Genomic DNA, 7,601 nt, shown 5'->3' on the forward strand with positions numbered 1-7,601 from the left:
CTCAAGTGCGGGGATAGAGGTTGACCGGGAAAAGGTCGAGACCATTTCTAATCTTCCCCCGCCTACTTCTGTGAGATCAATTCGTAGCTTTCTAGGTCATGTCGGGTTTTACTGCCGGTTCATCAAAGATTTTTCTAAAATCGCGAGACCCATGACCAAACTTTTGGAGAAGGATGCTCCATTTGTTTTTTCTAAGCAGTGTATCGAGGCGTTTGATCTTCAAAAAGACAAACTCGTTAACGCCCCAATCATGGTAGCTCCTGACTGGTCATTACCATTCGAGTTGATGTGTGACTCGAGCGACTTCGCAGTCGGAGCGGTTCTTGGACAACGGAAGGATAAACATTTCCATCCAATCTACTATGCGAGCCGGACCTTAAATGGCGCACAGGAAAGCTATACCACCACCGAAAAAGAGCTTTTAGCTGTGGTGTTCGCTTTTGACAAATTTAGGTCCTATCTGGTTTTGTCCAAAACGATTGTTTATACGGATCATGCCGCTATTAGATATCTTTTCAGCAAGCAGGATGCTAAGCCTCGTCTTATCCGATGGATCCTGTTTCTTCAAGAGTTCGATATAGAGATCCGTGATAAAGGGGGGCCGAGAATGTGGCGGCTGATCACCTTTCACGTCTAGAGGGAGTTGATTTAGGAGATTCGGGAGTTAGGATCGACGATCGTTTTCCGACGAAGAGTCTGATGTTTGTTACTGCACAGGAGGAAGGTTTTCCATGGTTTGCTGATTTCGCGAACTATCTTGCTGACGGATACCTCCCAAAGATGCCTTACCAACAAAAAAAGAAATTCTTTACTGACATCAAATTTTACCTTTGGGACGATCCATATCTTTTCCGCATTGGTGCTGATCAGCTTATTAGAAGGTGTGAAGATGTCAAGGAAGGATGGCAAATTTTGAGCCATTGTCATGTGGGACCGACTGGAGGTCACCATGGTGTGAGTTCTACGGCAAAGAAAGTCTTTGATTCTGGTTTTTATTGGACGTCTATCTTTAAGGATGCTCATCTGTTCGTTAAGAGTTATGATCGTTGCCAACGTGTCGGCAACATTTCTTCGCGAAACGAAATGCCCCAGAATGCCATTCAAGTTTGTGAGGTTTTTGATATTTGGGGTATTGATTTCATGGTACCGTTTCCATCTTCGCGTAGAAACAAGTACATACTCGTGGCCGTCGATTACGTGTCTAAGTGAGTTGAGGCCAAAGCTCTACCCACCAATGATGCCCGAGTGGTAGTCCATTTTCTAAAAAGTCTATTTTCTCGTTTTGGAGTCCCGAAAGCCTTGATCAGTGATCGAGGTACTCACTTTTGCAACTCGCAGATGGATAAGGCGTTGAAGCGTTATGGGGTCACCCATCGGCTTGCGACCGCCTACCACCCACATACTAGCGGGCAAGTAGAAGTGAGTAATCGGGGAATCAAACGTATTCTCGAGAAAACGGTTGGTTCAAATCGTCGGGATTGGTCCGACAAATTAGATGACGCTCTGTGGGCCTTCCGTACAGCCTACAAGACTCCGATTGGTTCCACACCATTTCGGATGATTTATGGGAAGGCCTGTCATCTTCCTGTTGAATTGGAACACCACGCTTCATGGCCCTGCAAAGGGTTAATCTTGATTTACCCGCCGCAGAGGGTAATCGTTTCCATCAATTACATGAATTAGAGGAGCTCCGGGATAACGCATATGCACAATCATTTCGGTATAAGGAGCATACGAAGGAACTGCATGACAGGAAATTGAAGGGTAATAAACAGTTCAAGTGTGGGGATAAGGTTTTACTGTATAACTCATGGTTGAGGTTATTCCCGGTAAAGTTGAAATCCCGATGGTCGGCACCGTTCGCGGTCACTGAGGTTTTCCCGTATGGCACAATTGAGATACAAGATCGAAGCAGGAAGTTTAAGGTGAACGGCCATAGATTGAAGCACTACATAGGAGAGCCGATAACTGATCAGACAGTCGAGGTATTCTACATTGACTCATTCACCAAGGAATAGTCGTGATGGATGCATCACTCGGGAGACAGCCCGAGTTGTAGAGTTTGTATTATGATTCTCTTTATTATCTGTTTTTATTTGTTTTATTTTTATTTATATTTATAAAAACATAAAAATACAAAAAAAAATATTTAATAAAAATAAAAAAAAAATTAAAAAAATTCAAAAACACAAAAATATGTTTATTTCTTATGTTTCTGTTTTCTGTTTTGTACGCCGCTACATGCGAGCGAGTTTGAGTTGTTACAGGTATTATTATGCGGATGGTAGCTCCGATGGCGTTTTAGAACTGGTTCACCCGAGGTTGCGGCCGCGAATGCAATGCTATACGGTCGTTCGTTCGAGTCATACACAACTGATGAAGAATCTGCATCTAAACCAGGGGAGTAACCCGTTCTCTATTTTAATTTCTGTTCTTTCAAGTTTTAGTTTTATGTTTTACGTTTTATTTTTATTTTATTTCATTTCCTTGTTCTCATCGATGACGATTTCGTTCTAAGTGTGGGGATGGGAATTTATTTTACTTAGTTGTAGAAAAAAAATTAAAAAAAAAATAAAAAAATAAAAAGTTTTCACTTGTTTTTCATTTTCGTACGTTGATTATGTTTAAAAAAAATGTCCCTTGTTTTTAGTTTCTTTTGCATTAAAGTGGGAGATGATGATATTTATCGGAAATCGGTTTTTCAAACTACTAATAATATGAGATAAATAAAAGAAAATGCACTTAACTTGGGATGTGTCGGTAGGCTCAGCCTTGAAAATGAAAGGGCAAATTTGATAAAACGGTTAAACGGAAATCTTTTGTGGGTAAAGCGTTTTGTCCGTGGAAAATAAGCAATGAAAGGTCGGGCCATACTCAAGCCTCAAATTTTGGTATGAAAAAGTGGAAATATCATGAGTTTTAAAAATTTGAATACGTTATCATATGATGCTTGGGTAGGTTTAACGTTAGAGTATGCCGTGTAGCCTGTGATATAAATCTTAACTGCTAGTTTAGTGTTTTACACCTCATTGGCGTATGGTTTTATAACCTTAAATCATGTATTGATGGGATGCTTCGGGTCCGGAGACCATGGGTCTGTATGCAATCTATTTATCTGGGTATTCACAATTCCTAAGTGGGGTTGTGGATATTTAAAATAAAGCCAAAGAGCAAACCCTTATAAGTCTATAAACATGATCACAAAAAGTACAAAAGTACAAATACACTACAGACTTGATCATCCACGTTGTTAGCCATGTGGGGTCCCCTTGCTCGCGTCTCATTACCATTAAGAAACGGACCACAAGGGACACGCTACATGTAAGCCCTACAGATGAAACTTTGCATACTCACCTATGGTGATGGATTTGGGGTATTGCTTGATAACGGGGGTATGTCATGTTGTGGGGAACACTAGCTATTAATAAATTGAACCTTAATCGTATCTAATGGCTGTTTGGTAGACTTTGATGCTTAAGCTTAGGTGGATAAACAATACCCTTGATCGTCTTAACTATTCATAAATATTGATCAACAAAGTTTTAAATCTGCTAATTTTGAGGTTTAAGTCAAGTCGGGGTGGTCTGGTCCGGTAAAAGCTAAAAATAAGCGGGTCTTAATTGTGTAAACCACTAAGTAATATTATTGTCGGATCTTATTTGTCCCGGTAAAGATTAAGGCATGGGTTTAGGTGGACAACAATATCGACGATCGCGGTTTTTGCGTTTTTCTGAGCTTTAAAATCTAACCTATATGTTTGATTTGACTTTGATTTTCCGATTCTGATCCAAATAAAAAGATTTTGCCTACCTAACGAAGGATCGTCTGCGTCAAGTTGGTCCAAACACGTTTCCAAAGCAGAAGGCTTTGCCTTCTTAGACTTCTTCTTAGGGGCGGCCTTGGCAGGATTAACCTTGCATTTGCCAGCCACCTTTGAAATGTCCGAATCAACAACTAGACATTCACCTTCAGTAGTGACATCATCAGGTTGGGGACGGTTTTCACCCGCAGCAGTGTCAACATCATCTTGACCCGCTGCCTGGCTAGTAGTGGCTCTCTGGCGGGTGATACCTGCAGTTGAGTCCACAACGTTGTTAGCATCGGCTGGAAAACTTCCTCCGCAGAGTGACGACTCTTCGCTGGAGGAAAAGAGTACAATCACTCCGCTAGAGGTAATAGCAGTCACAGGTCGGGGTTTCAAAATGCTTTCACCTTTCTGGATGCAATATTTAGCATACTCCTCACCTTGGGCGTACATCGCCTCGGAAACTATTGGCTCCGAGCGAAACGCGGTGAGAAATAAAAAGTTAGGGCTGGTGCGCTCAAGGAAAGGCACATCCCTTTCATCGATGGGGCGGCGCACCATCATTCCCCCCTCATGATCTAACAGAGTGCTAAAGGCGGAACCCTCACATGCACAAATAATTATAACAGTCAGAAATTAGAGCTATGTCAAAGCAAGAGAAAAAGTGCTCCCAAACTTACTCTTGTCAGCCGCTCGTAGTAAGGTTCCAAGGAAGGAAATGACCATAGACGGCTCATCTTTGCACTCACCATCACCCCTTCATGGATTGGGCGCCTGGGAGTTGGAGTGGCAGTCAGGGTTGTAAACCAGGAAAGCCCCTCTGGTCAGCAGCCGGAACCACTGGCATGGCCTCCTCCGACTTCCGGCGAGTCATCGGGAACGGAATAACCTCCTCTCGAATCCAGAAAAACTTCGGCTTCCAGCCATGTAGGCTGCGATCCATTCCGTACCTACAACATTCTTCCCGGTGGAAGCAAAGCTATACCATCCATCGCGGAAGGCCATTTTGTAAAAAACGGCAAACATGCCGACAGACGGTTCGAATTTTCGAACATGACAACAGAATTCGAAGTGTCGAATCCGTAACATCACAAAAGGATGGACTTGGGAGATATGAATCCCATAGGTCGTCAAAACTGACTGAACGAATTTCGTCACCGGAATTCGGAAGTTTCCGGTCGTGAAATGATCCACATACACAGCAATCTTCTTCGGCGGCGGACTGGTGGCAACAGAACCTTTCGCCGGATGTTCTGGCTCCCATTCAGGTGCCAGGCCGTATACGTTAACAACATCATCAAAGTCTTTATCTTTTAGATGTACAACAACGTCGTGAATAGTAGGGGTACCTTTCTTTTCTCCAGCCATTTAATAATAAGAAGAAGAAAATCTCAGAAAGGCTCTTATGCTTCGAATGTTTGAAAGAAGAAGAGTCTTGAAAAGTGATAAGAGTTGAATGAAATCACAACTGTTATATTTATACTCATCGCAATTAACGCGACTGATGGAATTCCAGAGGATAGAGAAACCGCGGACCGCCAGATGACTGACACGTCAGGCGGGAGGTTCAAGAAATTGTGAACAGGCTGTCAAAGGTGTCATACACGTCTCGTCAGTTTCTTTTAAGAAGTCTCTCTCTGCCACATCATCAAGATTACTCAAAAATTTCAAATTTCAAAAATATCTCCTAAAAGTATTTTTTTTTTTTATAAAACAATTGGGTATTCACAAAAGACAAAAAAATCTCTTTCTCATTGATTACTTAAAATATGATTACAAGTAGAAAGAAAAATTACAAGTCCAAAAACATCTAAACCTATTCTAAGGGTTTGAGGCAGCATGGTCTTCCGGAGCCTTCGATGACGTGTCTTCCGAAGAGTCAACCTCAGACTCATCACCCAAGTAGCTCCTCAACTGTTGCACGCCGTCAGTGGCGGAAGCAAACTCTGGGAGCATATTTTGAAGTGAGAAAACCAAGTCATCATGCTCTTTAACTCGTATAGCACGTTCTTGCTTGACGTTAAGGCCATGGAGCGGATGATCTTTAAATGTGGGGTTACTTTGAGCATAATTCATCCCCTCATGAAACCCTATTACATGTCCAATCGAAGAAGAAGCAGCCATCAAATTGGCAAAGCTGTCAGTAAGCTCCTTACTTCCCTTGATATGGCGGACAACCTGTCAGGGCAAAAATATAAGTGTTCATTATCGAAAATGAGAAGTAATCAATGAGCATCGAAGTGGGAAAAACTTATAGCATCAACCCCTCGAGTGAGGAACCACTAACGGTCCTGCTCCGCGCGTTCAGCTCGCACCTGAAGAGCTTGAGATTCCGCGGCCTTTTCCTCATGAGCTTGTAGGAGGGAGTCATAAGCAGCTTGACCTCAAGGGTACTTTTGCCTTTAAGCTCAGTTTGCTCCCTCGGCAGCTTCAACTCCGCCTCAAGCTCCTAGATTCGAGTGCCTTGAAGGGTCACTTGATTTTCCAATGCCGAGTTTGCTTCTTGCGCCCATGCCAAATCATCTCTCTCCTTTTGAGCCTTTGCCCGAGCAGCCTCAAGAAGGGAATTTTGCTTTTCACAAGCTTCCTTCCATTGGCGAGCAGCTGCAGCATTGCGATCCTGCTCACTCTTGAGGGCGTTCTCCACGTCGGACTGCTTCCAATTAGTAGTATGGGACGCAACACGGTGCTCCTCAGCTTCTTTCCTTGCAGCTTCAAGGGCTCTAGCTTCCCGGCCATAGTACGCCATTCATGTAAGACCTCTTGACTACCAGCTAAAGCATTAGCCAGATGATAGGCTACGTCGGTATGAAGGTCGTGGCGGGAAAGATCACGCCGGTGCACCATTTCGGCCGGTGGCACGCAATGCTTCATAAAACTCAAACAGACCCCGGGGTCAGTGAACCGAGATCCATTAGTAATGTCCCATGGAGGGACAAACAAATCGTGCTTATCACCCAAGTTCACGTCCCCATAATAACGGGAACCTGAAGGTTCTAGGAGAAGTGGGAAAGACGATGATTGTTGAGGAGGAGGTCGAGGAGGAGACTCATCGGTCCTGAAACCTTCCTCATTAACAACAGGATTGGTCTGCTGGTCACCAGTAATACTCCTAGTCTGAAAAAGATAGTCAAAACGATTATCAGTCCCAGACTGGTTGTCGGGTCCTTCCGCTGAAGTATCAACCGGAGGAGTCGGCGCCCTCTCTTCTATAATAGTCTCAGTCGGAGGAGAGGTCGGTTGATCTTCCATGTTAATATTACTTGGAGGAGTAGAAGGCGGGTCTTCCACTTCCCTTTCTGGAGGAGGAGATGGTTTCCTTTCCATTTGAGGAGTTGGAGTAGGCAACCTCTCAGACACATCTTCTGGTAAGATCAGTGGATGTGCACAAAAAGCTACACTCAGCTAAAAGAACTTAAAAATAATAAAGTACTTAAAGAAGAACACATACCGTCTATCGTGTCAATACGATCAGCAAGACTGTATTGTGGCTTCTTGGGATGATGGGTTTTTCGTTTCTTCTTCGAAGTTCCCGCCTCAGCATCCGCAGTCTTCGCAGCCGCCTGACTCGCTTGAAAAGCTGAAAAAGCTCTTTTCTTCTCTAATTCTGCCAATAAATGGGAGACAGAAGATTCAGGGATACCGCCATAGTAACCCCTCTCTTCTCGAGAGGTAGAAAAATCAGAGGCATCGCCATCATCATCACTCGATAATAGAATGGGGATCGTCCCATCGGAAGTGCAAGCATTAAGCGGATGAGGGTTTAAAATATACGCACCTGTTTCAAAGGTTGCGT

This window comes from Bidens hawaiensis, unplaced genomic scaffold (genome assembly GCF_021521415.1).
Source record: "Bidens hawaiensis isolate Kalapana, Puna unplaced genomic scaffold, B.hawaiensis_p1.1 tig00002866_1, whole genome shotgun sequence".
Classification (NCBI taxonomy): Eukaryota; Viridiplantae; Streptophyta; class Magnoliopsida; order Asterales; family Asteraceae; genus Bidens; species Bidens hawaiensis.